This window comes from Melitaea cinxia, chromosome 28, assembly GCF_905220565.1.
Source record: "Melitaea cinxia chromosome 28, ilMelCinx1.1, whole genome shotgun sequence".
Lineage (NCBI taxonomy): Eukaryota > Metazoa > Arthropoda > Insecta > Lepidoptera > Nymphalidae > Melitaea > Melitaea cinxia.
Window position 1 is genome coordinate 1,449,281 of NC_059421.1, and position 13,955 is coordinate 1,463,235.

Below are 13,955 nucleotides of genomic sequence, written 5' to 3' on the forward strand. Positions count from 1 at the left end.
CTTCTTGAAATAACTATTACAATAACACTATTATATACAGTTCATACGTATTCTAGATATATTTAATTATTCAGACCCGGTTCTTATTTCTTTAAATAATTGTTAGTTCTAAAAAACTGACTTCAGTCTACATCGATAAGTAACAAAATGTGAACAACAATCGTGTGATGTTCGAAAGAGGGTGTGCGAATATCGTTCGAATCGAATATTAATAATTCGAAATTATTCCAATTATTCGAAATTTTTCGAATAATTTCATTATTTTTTCACAAGTTCGAAATATTCGCACACCCCTACACGAAATATCACAAGCAGGTTCTAATGAGCTATCGTGTATTTACTTTTTGTTGAAAGCGTGATGTATAAAACCAAAAACAACCAACAACCCGCAACTTTAATGTCTGTTTGGAAATTTGTATCACTATATTACGTTTAATCAGATTTTACATGTATTCAAAGATATTAAAGCCACACGAGATGAATGGACAGACTCCGATTCAAACTTGTAAAAAAAAATCTATGAATCTATAAGTTTTTAAGCAGACTTTTAAAAGGTAAAGTTATGCCTATTATACATATTTAATTGCCTTCAACTACGCTGATGGCAAGAAAGTATATTATTATAAATTTTAATTTACTCTTAGTCGTAGCCGTTTGTGTTGGTTCTCATTTTCAAATTTTTATTAGTTTTATGTTTGCAGTGTTGTTTATAATTAGACCAATACTCATGAAACAAATTTACGTATACTATTGAAGATAACTTTATTTCTATCTGTTAGCAATTTATTATTTAAATAATTTGAAGTCAGTTTTGTAGTTTGGAAGGTAGTTGTAAAAACTTTAATAAACTTTTACAATATTTAAAGTTGAAACGTTCTTCTTTCACAAATATACTTATTAATATATTTTACGTGGTACTTAATACTAGATCCTGTATCTTGTGGCCAATGGAGTTAGGTCTTAGCTAGTAGCTAGGCTAGCTACTGGTTGATCGCCACCCAGCCACTGGAACCGTCGGGCAGAGAAACGGACACCAGCCGAAGTTGACCGGACTGAAAATATACTATTGTTATCAATAGTGCTTTTGGCTTTGTTTTTGAACTAACACACGTATGTTTTTAGGGTTCCGTAACTCAAAAGTAAAAAAAAACGGAACCCTTATAGGATCACACTGTTGTCCGTCTGTATGTCAAGACCTTTTTTTTGTATTACACGCTGAACTCAAATCAATTTAGGCGGAAAGCTTTGTTAAAATTGAACTTTTTTTTATATCCATTCCTAACTTCCCATTTGAAGAAACGCAGTAGAGTCAAACACCTTATATGTAAGACTCCTATTTTCAGTAGATTGCCAATAACCAAGTTTCCCCCTCGTGATGTTATTTAGCCTATATTTTTTTAATATGGAAAGATTTTTAAATATTGCTTCTGGATAAGGATAATATTTCTCCTCCTAAGGTTTACACTTCTAAGAAATAATACATAAAATGTGTTGGAAATTTAAACATTATATTTCATGCAAGATATTACTAATTTTGTGCTAAAACGCAGTTTATATATAATTTTCAAAAGAGTAACTGCAGAATTTCTTGCCGATCTTCTCTGCACAATCTACATTCCGAATCGGTGCTAGCTTTACTTATACAAAGATAAGAAACATATAAAAAATAACAAGATAAAATGACGATTCGAAAGTGCTCTTCGTGCCTATTCGAATAATTATTTTTGATTTTGATATAGTCTGATTACTTGTGATAGAATTAATTTAAATATTATATATGGGTAAACTGGTAGAGATCTCTTTTAGAGATAAGTTCGCCCTTGCCAAGCCATTGTACTAATATTTTTGTACGTGTATTTTAAGTGTAATACAGAATATATATATTTGGGAAAGTTTGGATGGATGTTTGATATTTTTTATGCATAACTACTGAACTTATTTTAATAAAACTTGGTATATAAATAAATGGAGATCTTGAATGAGTAATAGGCAGGCTTTTTATACCAAATTTCCTAGTTATTAACTGAGGTAGGGCACAAATTTCCTGCTCAAAATATGGAGCAGCCCGACTGGGGTAGTACCTCGACCTTACAGAAGATCACAGCTAAACAATACTGTTTTTCAAGCAGTGTTGTGTTCCTGCTGGTGAGTAAGGTGACCAGAACTCTTGGAAGATTGAGGATTGGGTCGGCAATGCGCTTGCGATGCTTCTGGTGTTGCAGGCGTCTATAAGCTACGGTAATCGCTTACCATCTGGTGAGCCGTACGCTTGTTTGCCTGTTTGCCGAGCTAGTTATATATTTCTAAATCTCATATAATATATATGTACACATATATAACTATATAGAGCAGCAATAACAGTAGTATTTATACCTGTTGGTCAGTTAGCTGGTCGGCGGAGACGGTGTCCAGAAGAGTGCCGTCCTTCAGATCACCTTCGATGTTGTCTGTGTAACATCATTATTATGAGGATAATAAAACATTGTGATAAACAAATATCTATTACATATTATATCTTTTATCTATTGAATACCGTTATTCACCGGATAAATATTTCTAACTTTATTGGTGACGAATTAAACAAGCCCTAGATTTCCATTATTTGTAATTAATCTAAATTTATACTTACTAAACGTGTTATATATTAATAGATAATATTAATAATTTTGATATTTTATTATAACGAAAAAAACTTACGCAGCGTCAATATAGCCGGCTCATCCGCTTCTTGGACGATATTTATTGATTTACCTAAAAAATAAATAATGAAATATATATTATGATCGATAAAGAACTTTGAAAATTGAAACAGGCCGGTCAGGAATGCCTTGATGTCCAGCAGACTACTTGGAATTTATGACGTTGTGGCGCCATCTATCGCGCGACATAGAAACTAGAGAAAACGACGTATCCTACATCGAGATATCAAAGTTATCAGAGCGATTGAATGTATATACAAGAACCCGACAACACCCGTCTGGTCGGAGGATCCTCTCTTTTCAATGGTGGATGAGGAACTTTACACCCTGTTCCCCTCTTACATCCCAAAACTGCTATGAGTAGCGATCGCTATCAGGTACATGATAAAAACTGGGACCGACGGCTTAATATGCCTCCGAGACACGGTGGGGAGACCCACAAGGGCTAACAACCAGACCGGAAATAAGTATTTGTATAAACACAAATATCCACTCCGAGCGGGAATCGAACACGCGACCGTCGGTATTTAGGCGCCGCCGACAAGGCACACACCCTTACACTAGAGCTGTCGGATACAAAAACATAACAAAACATCGTTTGTTTCTTAATGTTTAGAAGTAAAACTTATTTACGTGACGAAGCGTTACGAAAAGTGTGATTGGGCGAGGCGAATGGAAGTTGAGAGGGAGATAGATATGAGTTAGTGAAGATAGAAAGAGAGAGAGTTACGTTTCGTAAGTTTTACTTCAGTCGTGTGGTCTAAAGGACACTCGTTTTTATCTTTACCACTATATATTAATCCTTTACTTTGAAAATAGTATTTCATAGTAAATAAATAAATAAATAAATAAATATCTACACAATACACACACGGTCGTCTGTTTCTAAAGTAAGCAACTTAATGCTTGTGTTATAGGTAACAGCCGACTGGTATATAGCTACATATTTTTTTTTTTTCGATAAACGTACTTATAAATAATACATATATAAATATATAAATAAATATTTATATTACACCCAGACTCGGGGTGGGAATCGAACCCACAACCCTCGGAGCAGAAAGCAGGGTCACTACAAACTGCGCCAACGGGCTAGTAAATATTTCAGAACAACGTATAAGATATATATTTACCGTCCTGCAGCAGTATCTTTTTATCTCCCGTTATGAAGAACTTCGCGCCGGATTCGTCGGTTGTTACTGAAAAAAAAATATGCAAACAATTTTAGAAAATATCAAATAAATTTTAGAGAAATGTATTTAAATGCAAATTTCCGAACATCTGCACTAAAAAGATGTTTTTTTTTTTTGTATCCCTTATTGTGAGGACAAAGTATTAATTTTAAAATATCGATATATTTATTAAAAAAATAATAATGTTATATTGAGTGAAATGAAAAATAAGCCAGTTTGTATCTAATAGAATAAAACAGAAAAAATAGAAATTAGAAAACAAGTAGAGAGGAAAGCGAGTCTACTACAATTGTGTCATCATAATGACAAATCAGTGGCCTGTTATCGACATGAATTATTTTTGATAGTTCAATTCAAAGCTGTAATCAATATTTCATTATAAAAATAATCTACACTAATATTAGCTGTGCCCGCGACGTCGTCCGCGTGGAATTTAACAAAATACTTATTGTTCAGTTCGCAGAGTTATAAAATAACTGAATTTGTAAAATAAAAGTAGTTTAAGTTACTACTTATTACATCAGCTATCTGCCAATAAAACTGCCGTCAAAATCGGTCCAGCTGTCAGACAGACAAAAATTACAAAAAATGGTATATGTACCGTGCATATATATATAATACATATGAATTTAGTAGAACGCGGTTATTTTAATATTACAAACAGACACTCCAATTTTATTTATTTGTATAGATACAGATTTTAAGAGTCTGTTTGAACGCGCTAATCCCAGGGACGACTGGTTCGAACTGAAAAGTTCTTTTTGTGTTGGATATGTCGGTACGTTTTTTCTTCAAATTAACACGGGTAAAATCGCGGGGCCTAGCTAGTTTTTTATAGTTGTCTTAAGACTTACCGATGGATTTATCGCCGGTTTCCAACTGTAACTCTTCCGTAGTAGTTTCATATATCTGTAAAAATAAATAACGTACGTAAAATAAAACTTTAAATAATTCACATAGTAAATAACTCGCTATGTTATGACAGGCTTAATTAAATATCTGTAGTCCAGATTCAAAACCCTTATACGGTGGGGGTGCCGCGAGGAGGTCGCGTCCCTGGGGCGGCTGCAGACTGACGCGGGGGGGATTCCCGCCGCGGGGGGGGGGGGGGGGTTAGTGTCCTCTTGCGGCGCTTATTTACTCGCGCCCCCCCCACTGAACCACCCAAACACACGGGGCGGTTCTTAGCCCGGAAGGGTCTGACATCCCTCTGGTCCCCCCGCGCCGGGGGTGTCCGTGAGGGTTTTCCCCACGTAAAAAAAGGCAGGACGCATTGCTCGAAGACTTTTGTCTTCGAGCAGTGCGGAAGCCTGCCAAACGCCGCCCAGCCCAACCGAATTCTCCTATCGGCATCCTTCTCGATGTTGTTGCGGTCAAGTTTGATAGTATGACCTAGGTTGGATGGTATTACTTTTAATAGTACTCACAGTTTCCGGAAATTTATTCGTTTTTTCTTTTTTGACGACAACGGATGGTGGTGACGCCTGAAAAAAAATTTCAAATTGCAGATTATAATATTTTTCACAGAAAAATTAAATATAAAATTATAAACGTCAGCTTGATATATAAGACGTGTTATCAAGTAATTTTATTGGTATTCTTTATTATATTCGTCTGTCAAATATGTATAGCTTTCAATTACCACATTTTCGTACTAATATTGGACATCATTCGATTTTATATAGAATTCTCACTCTGAACTCAGAATTCTGTCATCCTATAATGGTTTATGTCCAAACTTTGATATTTTCAATGGCTCCTTGGCCACGGCCAAGAATATTGTTCATAGATTGGTTAAATAGTTTTTAATATTCTGTGATTAGTTTAAGCTGAACATGTCAAAATTGCATGCTGTGTTCACTGTAATAAGAATGAACATTGTAAAACCTTTCAAATTGTTACACATATACACTTGATTACACTACATCATTCAATTTATGAACCCAATAAAAAATATATTTTTTTAATATAGTCCTTCAACATAAATGGAGACTAACTTCTTTACTCTTCCATAGCAGTTCTCACTTTCATACCTCTAATACTTTCATACCTCATACTTTGTCTTCCTTGCATACATATCAATCTCACTTTTCAATTGGGATTAAACTTAATTTTAAATATAAATGGTACAGATAACTCACGTTTTCTCCTAGTTTTGTAACTCTCGGCTGATTTACGACGATCGATTCAGCTAAGTGACCCTGAAATATAAAAATAATTAAGATTTCTTCTAGTAATAAAGAGTGTAGCAGTATAAGCACGGGTCAGATGCCCCTGGGGGAATTTATGTCAAAATTTTGATGACGAAATCACCGTGTTAAGAGGAACATTTCCCTAGGTTACCACACCTCTGAATGCGCTAGTTTTTCAAAAAAATTTTTTTTTCAAATTTTGAAAAAAAATTTTTTTTTCTCTTGCAATATAATATTTATTTGTAATTTTTCTACCAATCGCTAGATACACTAAAGAAGCATTAAATAAGGTACTTTTGAAGTCTTCGCAACAATTGATATATCGGAATATCACAAATTCAAAATTTTAAAATTTTAAATCTCACGTATTTTAAGAGACACTATCACGAATTTTTTTGTATAAATAGCCCTTACTACGCTCTATAAAATGTATTTTTTTCAAAATTTTCTCTAGGGTAGATCAGTGTTAAAAAAAAATTATTATTACTATCCTGATATGAATAATTGAGCATCTGAGCAAGTAATACTGCTATAATTTTTAAATGTAATTTTAATACTTACGATATTAATAATTATAACTGTAAGAAATTGATGTGCGATATTTGTTTTTTATGTTTAAATTTTTTTTATAATTCTTAATGATGAACTTTTACTTGTTTTATGCATTAAGTTGTATTTCTACTCAAGAGGCACGAAAATTAAAAGATTATTTTAGTCTAAAGAAATTCTTTTAGTTTGTGTTTTATTTGGGAATGTTTCAGAATCACTAATTTTGAACTATATGGCAGTCAACTTCGTAATAAGATGATTTCGTATCAGCAGACAAAAGAAACATACGTTTAGACCGCGAATTCAAGAAAACAACAAAGTAAACAAACACGCATCAACTTGTCGCGTATTGGGAGCGACGACTAGATGCTCGCTCGAAACAAATGTAACAATAAACCGAGAACTAAAATAGTAACAATATACATATAAATTAACCTCATATAAAACATTCCCAAATAAAACACAAACTAAAAGAATTTCTTTAGACTAAAATAATCTTTTAATTTTCGTGCCTCTTGAGTAGAAATACAACTTAATGCATAAAACAAGTAAAAGTTCATCATTAAGAATTATAAAAAAAATTTAAACATAAAAAACAAATATCGCACATCAATTTCTTACAGTTATAATTATTAATATCGTAAGTATTAAAATTACATTTAAAAATTATAGCCGTATTACTTGCTCAGATGCTCAATTATTCATATCAGGATAGTAATAATAATTTTTTTTTAACACTGATCTACCCTAGAGAAAATTTTGAAAAAAATACATTTTATAGAGCGTAGTAAGGGCTATTTATACAAAAAAATTCGTGATAGTGTCTCTTAAAATACGTGAGATTTAAAATTTTAAAATTTTGAATTTGTGATATTCCGATATATCAATTGTTGCGAAGACTTCAAAAGTACCTTATTTAATGCTTCTTTAGTGTATCTAGCGATTGGTAGAAAAATTACAAATAAATATTATATTGCAAGAGAAAAAAAAATTTTTTTTCAAAATTTGAAAAAAAAATTTTTTTGAAAAACTAGCGCATTCAGAGGTGTGGTAACCTAGGGAAATGTTCCTCTTAACACGGTGATTTCGTCATCAAAATTTTGACATAAATTCCCCCAGGGGCATCTGACCCGTGCTTATACTGCTACACTCTTTATTATGATAAATCCATTTATTACAAGTATCCAAGTAGGTGTGTGTGAAGAAAGTATTGAGTGCAAGTGTAACTATGACAGTGTGAGTTTGAATGTGAGTTTGAGTGTATGTCAGTTTGAGTTTTATAGAGTTAGATAGATGGATAATATTTTTATTGTACATCAAAATAAAAATAATCACAGTAACAAATCAAAAAAATTATTTACAAAGGCGATCTTATCGCTGATGAGCGATTTCTGCCAGATAACCTTTGGATAACCTTTGGGCACAGGACACGATATAGTAGCAGCGGTAAGGAAATGAACGATAGAGGGAAACAAATCAAGATTCAGTGAGTTTGATAGTGAGAGTGAGATTAAGTGTGAGTGTGCGAGTATGAGAAGTGAGTTTGAGTGCGAATGCGAGTGAGTGTAAGTTTGAGCATGTGTGCTGTTTGAGTGTGTACAAGTGTAAGCGTAATATTAGTGTGAAAGCTATATTGATAGTGAGTGAGTTTAAGCGTAAGTGTGAGGGTGTAAGTATGAGAAGTGAGTTTGAGTGTAAGTGCGAATAGTGAGTGTAAGTTTAAGCATGTGTGCTTTTTGAGTGTGTATGAGTACAAGGGAAAGTTTGAGTGCGAGTGCAAGTAAGACTAGAGTGGGTCGTACTCACGCTGTTGTTCATGTGCTGGTAGAGCAACTGTTTGCGCATGTACCCCGCGCCACACACGACGCACTCGTACGTTTGAGTGCGAGTGCAAGTAAGACTAGAGTGGGTCGTACTCACGCTGTTGTTCATGTGCTGGTAGAGCAACTGTTTGCGCATGTACCCCGCGCCACACACGACGCACTCGTACGTTTGAGTGCGAGTGCAAGTAAGACTAGAGTGGGTCGTACTCACGCTGTTGTTCATGTGCTGGTAGAGCAACTGTTTGCGCATGTACCCCGCGCCACACACGACGCACTCGTACGTTTGAGTGCGAGTGCAAGTAAGACTAGAGTGGGTCGTACTCACGCTGTTGTTCATGTGCTGGTAGAGCAACTGTTTGCGCATGTACCCCGCGCCACACACGACGCACTCGTACGTTTGAGTGCGAGTGCAAGTAAGACTAGAGTGGGTCGTACTCACGCTGTTGTTCATGTGCTGGTAGAGCAACTGTTTGCGCATGTACCCCGCGCCACACACGACGCACTCGTACGTTTGAGTGCGAGTGCAAGTAAGACTAGAGTGGGTCGTACTCACGCTGTTGTTCATGTGCTGGTAGAGCAACTGTTTGCGCATGTACCCCGCGCCACACACGACGCACTCGTACGTTTGAGTGCGAGTGCAAGTAAGACTAGAGTGGGTCGTACTCACGCTGTTGTTCATGTGCTGGTAGAGCAACTGTTTGCGCATGTACCCCGCGCCACACACGACGCACTCGTACGTTTGAGTGCGAGTGCAAGTAAGACTAGAGTGGGTCGTACTCACGCTGTTGTTCATGTGCTGGTAGAGCAACTGTTTGCGCATGTACCCCGCGCCACACACGACGCACTCGTACGTTTGAGTGCGAGTGCAAGTAAGACTAGAGTGGGTCGTACTCACGCTGTTGTTCATGTGCTGGTAGAGCAACTGTTTGCGCATGTACCCCGCGCCACACACGACGCACTCGTACGTTTGAGTGCGAGTGCAAGTAAGACTAGAGTGGGTCGTACTCACGCTGTTGTTCATGTGCTGGTAGAGCAACTGTTTGCGCATGTACCCCGCGCCACACACGACGCACTCGTACGGCTTGCGGTCGCTGTGCACGAAGCGGTGCGTGTTGCGATTGTCTCGCGAATTGAACGATTTGCCGCAAACCTGTTGTACAATATTCTCTGTTATATTGGACGGTTATCACTTACGAAACTTACGAAAACACAATTTAAGCATAGAAGGATCGCAAACGCTTTATTATACCACCGACCCTCCCCAGGAGTTCTTTACTTTACTTACTCTGTGGATAACGAAGCTAAGGGGAATAATGGGAATGTAGATTCTGCAGAACAGTATCGGAAAAAAACTCCGCAGTAGCTTCGCAATAAAATTTAACTGAGGTAGAGCACAGCAAGAAATTTCCTGCTCAAAATCTGGAGCAGCCCGACTGGGGTAGTACCTCGACCTTGCAGAAGATCACAGCTAAACATTACTGTTATTAAGCTCAACTAAGTAGGTACAATAGTACGGTCTGAAGTAAGTAGTGTTATGTTCCTGTAAGTAAAATAGAGAGCTCCTGGACAGGGTACGGTAGGCACCACGGTACGTCAAACCCACAAGGACTGCAATTTTATTTATTTTGTAGATATAGTCGAAGATCCTAATGATCCTAATGATGAATCTTTTGTGTAATAGCTTTAAAGTAGGTTTGTGTTGACAAAGCACTGAATTAACGTAATTCTATATAACCTGTAAATATGTTTAATTGAAGGCTGTGCAATTGTTTTATATTAGTCATTACTTACTGTACAAGCTCTAGTTTTTTTATGTAGCAACCGTATGTGAAAACTTTTAAATGGTGTAGTTTTATTTTCTTTTTTATGTAATTAGCTTTAAACTAAATCGCTGTACACTGTCTTTTTCCAAATAAATCAAAATAAAATAAAAAAAATAAATCCGAATAATTCTAATCCTAACTAAACTCCTTAGTCCGGTCAATTTAGACATTCGAAGTTACCTAAATTCCCACCAAGCTGAAAATCGGTAAGATTGTTTGAAATATCATTAAAAACAAAATTTGAAAATTCCCCATCTTTCCCCTGTAAGGAAAACTTTTTATTCAAGGTCAAAGGTAAAAAAAAATGAATTTTTCGCGATTTTCAGCAAAACGGTAAGTTTTATCATAAAAATATTTCAAACAAAAATTGTAGATCATAAAATTATCTACAAAAAATTAATTAATACTTTTTTTTCTACGAGCCACCGTTTTTAAGATATAACGATTCAAAAAGTTGTAATCGTCATAATTAGGTAACTTTACTGTACGTCATATTTAGGTAACTTTACAGTAATTTTTTGGTCTAATTTGACCGGACTATCCTCTAGAATTCTGGACATATTATCTTTATATTTATTCTGTGTGTGCTCGTCACTTAACTCCCCCTAAATGGCTAAACCGATTTGGTTATAGTTTTGTACATATATTTCTATGGGTACATGGATGGTTTGACAACACAAATAGACCCGGTAGGTGGCATCGGTATATCACCAATCAATGTTGGTAGCTGTGTTCCGGGCAGGACAACGTTTGCTGGGTCCGCTGGTCTCCTATAAACAATTGCCTGTAATTTTAGTAAGACTCACCTCACACGTGTACGGTTTTTCCCCGCTGTGGATGCGTGCGTGCTTCTTGTAATGCTCCGGATACACAAAGGTAGCTCGGCATATCTCACACTTGAGCGGCCTTTCACCAGTGTGGGACGCCTTTATGTGGTAGTCGAGTAGTCTGTAAAGAGTTTGAATTATTCATAACATATTAATTACAGTCTTTGTATCTAGAAATGTAGTATAGCTTATAATTAGAACATCAATTACTCGTGAAACAAATGTATATACGAATATTATTGGATAATTTTTATTGTATGCTTTGATGGCAAACATTATTTCAATTTGAGGCGTCCTGATCCCGCTGGACCGGATAAGGATAGCTGAGAATCGGGATTTTTGGCGCGAACTTATAAAGGCCTATGTCTAGTCATAGACTAAAGCAGAACAAGTGAGCGATATCATATAGTAAAGACATCTTAGGATTTGCATTAAATAAGCTTGAAAACTTAACCCTGTAACTAACTAAAGCCCATTTCATAAACTAATTGGTTATGTATATAGGAACAGGGTTTAGCAATTCGTTAAATAATTTAGACTAGTTTGGCGTATTATACTAGTATTTCGGAATTTTTATAGAGTATAAGAAAATGCTATTGCAATTGTCTCGACATAAATTTAAAGTGTTTCATCATCATCATTACAGCCTATACAGTCCACTGCTGGACATAGTCCTCCACAAGTTTACGCCAAAAATAACGTGAACTCATGTGTTTTGTCCATAGTCACCACGCTGGGCAGGCGGGTTGGTGACCGCAGTACTGGCTTTGTCGCACCGAAGACGCTGCTGCCCGTCTTCGGCCTGTGTGTTTGAAAGCCAGCAGTTGGATGGTTATCCCGCCATCGGTCGGCTTTTTAAGTTCCAAGGTGGTAGTGGAACTGTGTTATCCCTTAGTCGCCTCTTCGACACCCACGGGAAGAGAGGGGATAGCTATATTCAATTTTAAAGTGTTTAATAAAAATAAAAGATAAACTTTATTATTCGGTGCAGAATCACATAATTAAGATGTGTAGACTTAGTGACGCTGTATTTCATGAAAGATATTGCTATAGTTTGGCTAACAAAAGTAGATACTCGATTTTTTGCATACTTTTTAAATGACAACACTGTAGGGTCTATAGGGTACCCACCATCGGGTACATTACCTCGATAATTGGGCAATATCTAGCAAAAACCTACTAAGATTTAAATATAAATAATATTAAAACCAATTCAAAAATTTAATTAATCCAATTACTATGTATGAAAACATAATTAGAATTTAGGACAATATAAATCTCGACAACACAAATCTTGTAAATCTAAATAAATATTGACAAACTTTGGTGATTTTAACAGATTGGGGAGATTGGGAAGAATCGGAATCAGAGTATGGTAATACTTAAAAAAAAAAAACAAATAAACAAGATGGCGTGTCTTTGAAGTTTACCAGGGTGTGTTTTTTTTTTAATATGCTGCGTTTTTTCAGTATCTACTTTCATTAGCCAGACTATAGTTTTGTACTAAAACACAGTTTATATATTATTTTCAAAAGAGTAACTGCGGGGTTTCTCGCCGATTCTTCTCTGCACAATCTACATTCCGAATCGGTGGTAGCTTTACTTGTTTTAATTTGTAAAATGACGATTCGTAAGTGCTTTTTTTTTAAAGTTACGTTTGGTTTTGGTATTGCCAATCCGCAGAGACGTATGGAAGATTACATACTAAATTGTAATAGATTAAGATACTTCTAACAATGGCATAACCGTAAGGTATAGAACACATCTATACATATAATAAAATGGTAGGAAAGTCAAAACTGTACATTGAATATTTTTTTAAAAGAATACTTGGGGTGTGATCTACAACCGATGCCGAAGCCAAAAATATAGTTTTTAGAATTTTTGTCCGTTTGTCTGTATGTGTGTCCGGGATAAACTCAAAAAGTACTGCATGGATTTACTTCTTTGGCACGAATATTATTAAGAAGTCGGGTCAACATATAAGGCTACATATTATCACGCTATCACCTACGGGGAACGAGCAGTGAACCTTTATTTGTTCAACGCATTCTGTAACAACGCGTAATCTAACGACGCATATTTGAATGTTGTTGTTATTATGTTAATAACCATGCTATGAGCTAGCTTCACACTATAAATAAAGACATTCTGTAGTATATTCAGTAAAAGCATTACACCCGTGCGAAGCCGGGGCGGGTCGCTAGTAATATAATAAGCTCACCTTCTGCGTTTGAATCGCTTGGGACACTGTGTGCAGTGGTAGCGCTTGTCGTCCAAGTGTGTGGCTCGTTTGTGCGAGTGCAGGTTCGACCTCTGCGTGAAGCTCGCCCCGCATATGTCGCATGTGAATGGACGTTCGCCTGCAGTTATGTTAAATTTGATGTTTTTTTTTTTTAAATTATTTACTCACGTACGGAAAACGAATTGAATGTGTGATTATAGTAACTGGGCTTAATAATATTGAATTATATGAGTTTTGTTCATGAACGGTAAACGGCCCGTTAGTAAGCGATTCGTTTTATAGCCGACTTCCAAAAAAGGAGCAGGTTCTCAATTCAATTGTATTTTTTTTTCATGTTTGTTAGTATATAATTATGTAAGGTAGTTAAAAAAAGGTCATCTGAAATACATATTACGAATGTTTTCTTTAATTTAATATTTTATGAAATAGATGCGGTCTAAGAAAAGGGCAATCAAAAAATATTTATACATCTTTGATGCATAAAAACAAATACAATAATTAACAGTCCAATGGACTGCGCGTTGCAGAACCTATCTCCAATTCCCCCCAGGAGCTCTAGTCATCTTACTCACCAACAGGAACACAACACTGCTTGAAAACAGTA

General features: G+C 35.8%; 1 long non-coding RNA gene across 1 annotated transcript; it reads right to left on the bottom strand.

Annotated features, from left to right (window-relative positions):
* Window positions 1-5,348: 5,348 nt before the first annotated feature.
* Window positions 5,349-8,510, bottom strand: LOC123667556. Its single transcript, XR_006745443.1, has 3 exons — window positions 8,440-8,510; window positions 6,034-6,093; window positions 5,349-5,376 (listed from the first exon to the last, which is right to left on the bottom strand). It is a non-coding gene; the product is annotated as an uncharacterized LOC123667556 (long non-coding RNA).
* Window positions 8,511-13,955: the final 5,445 nt, after the last annotated feature.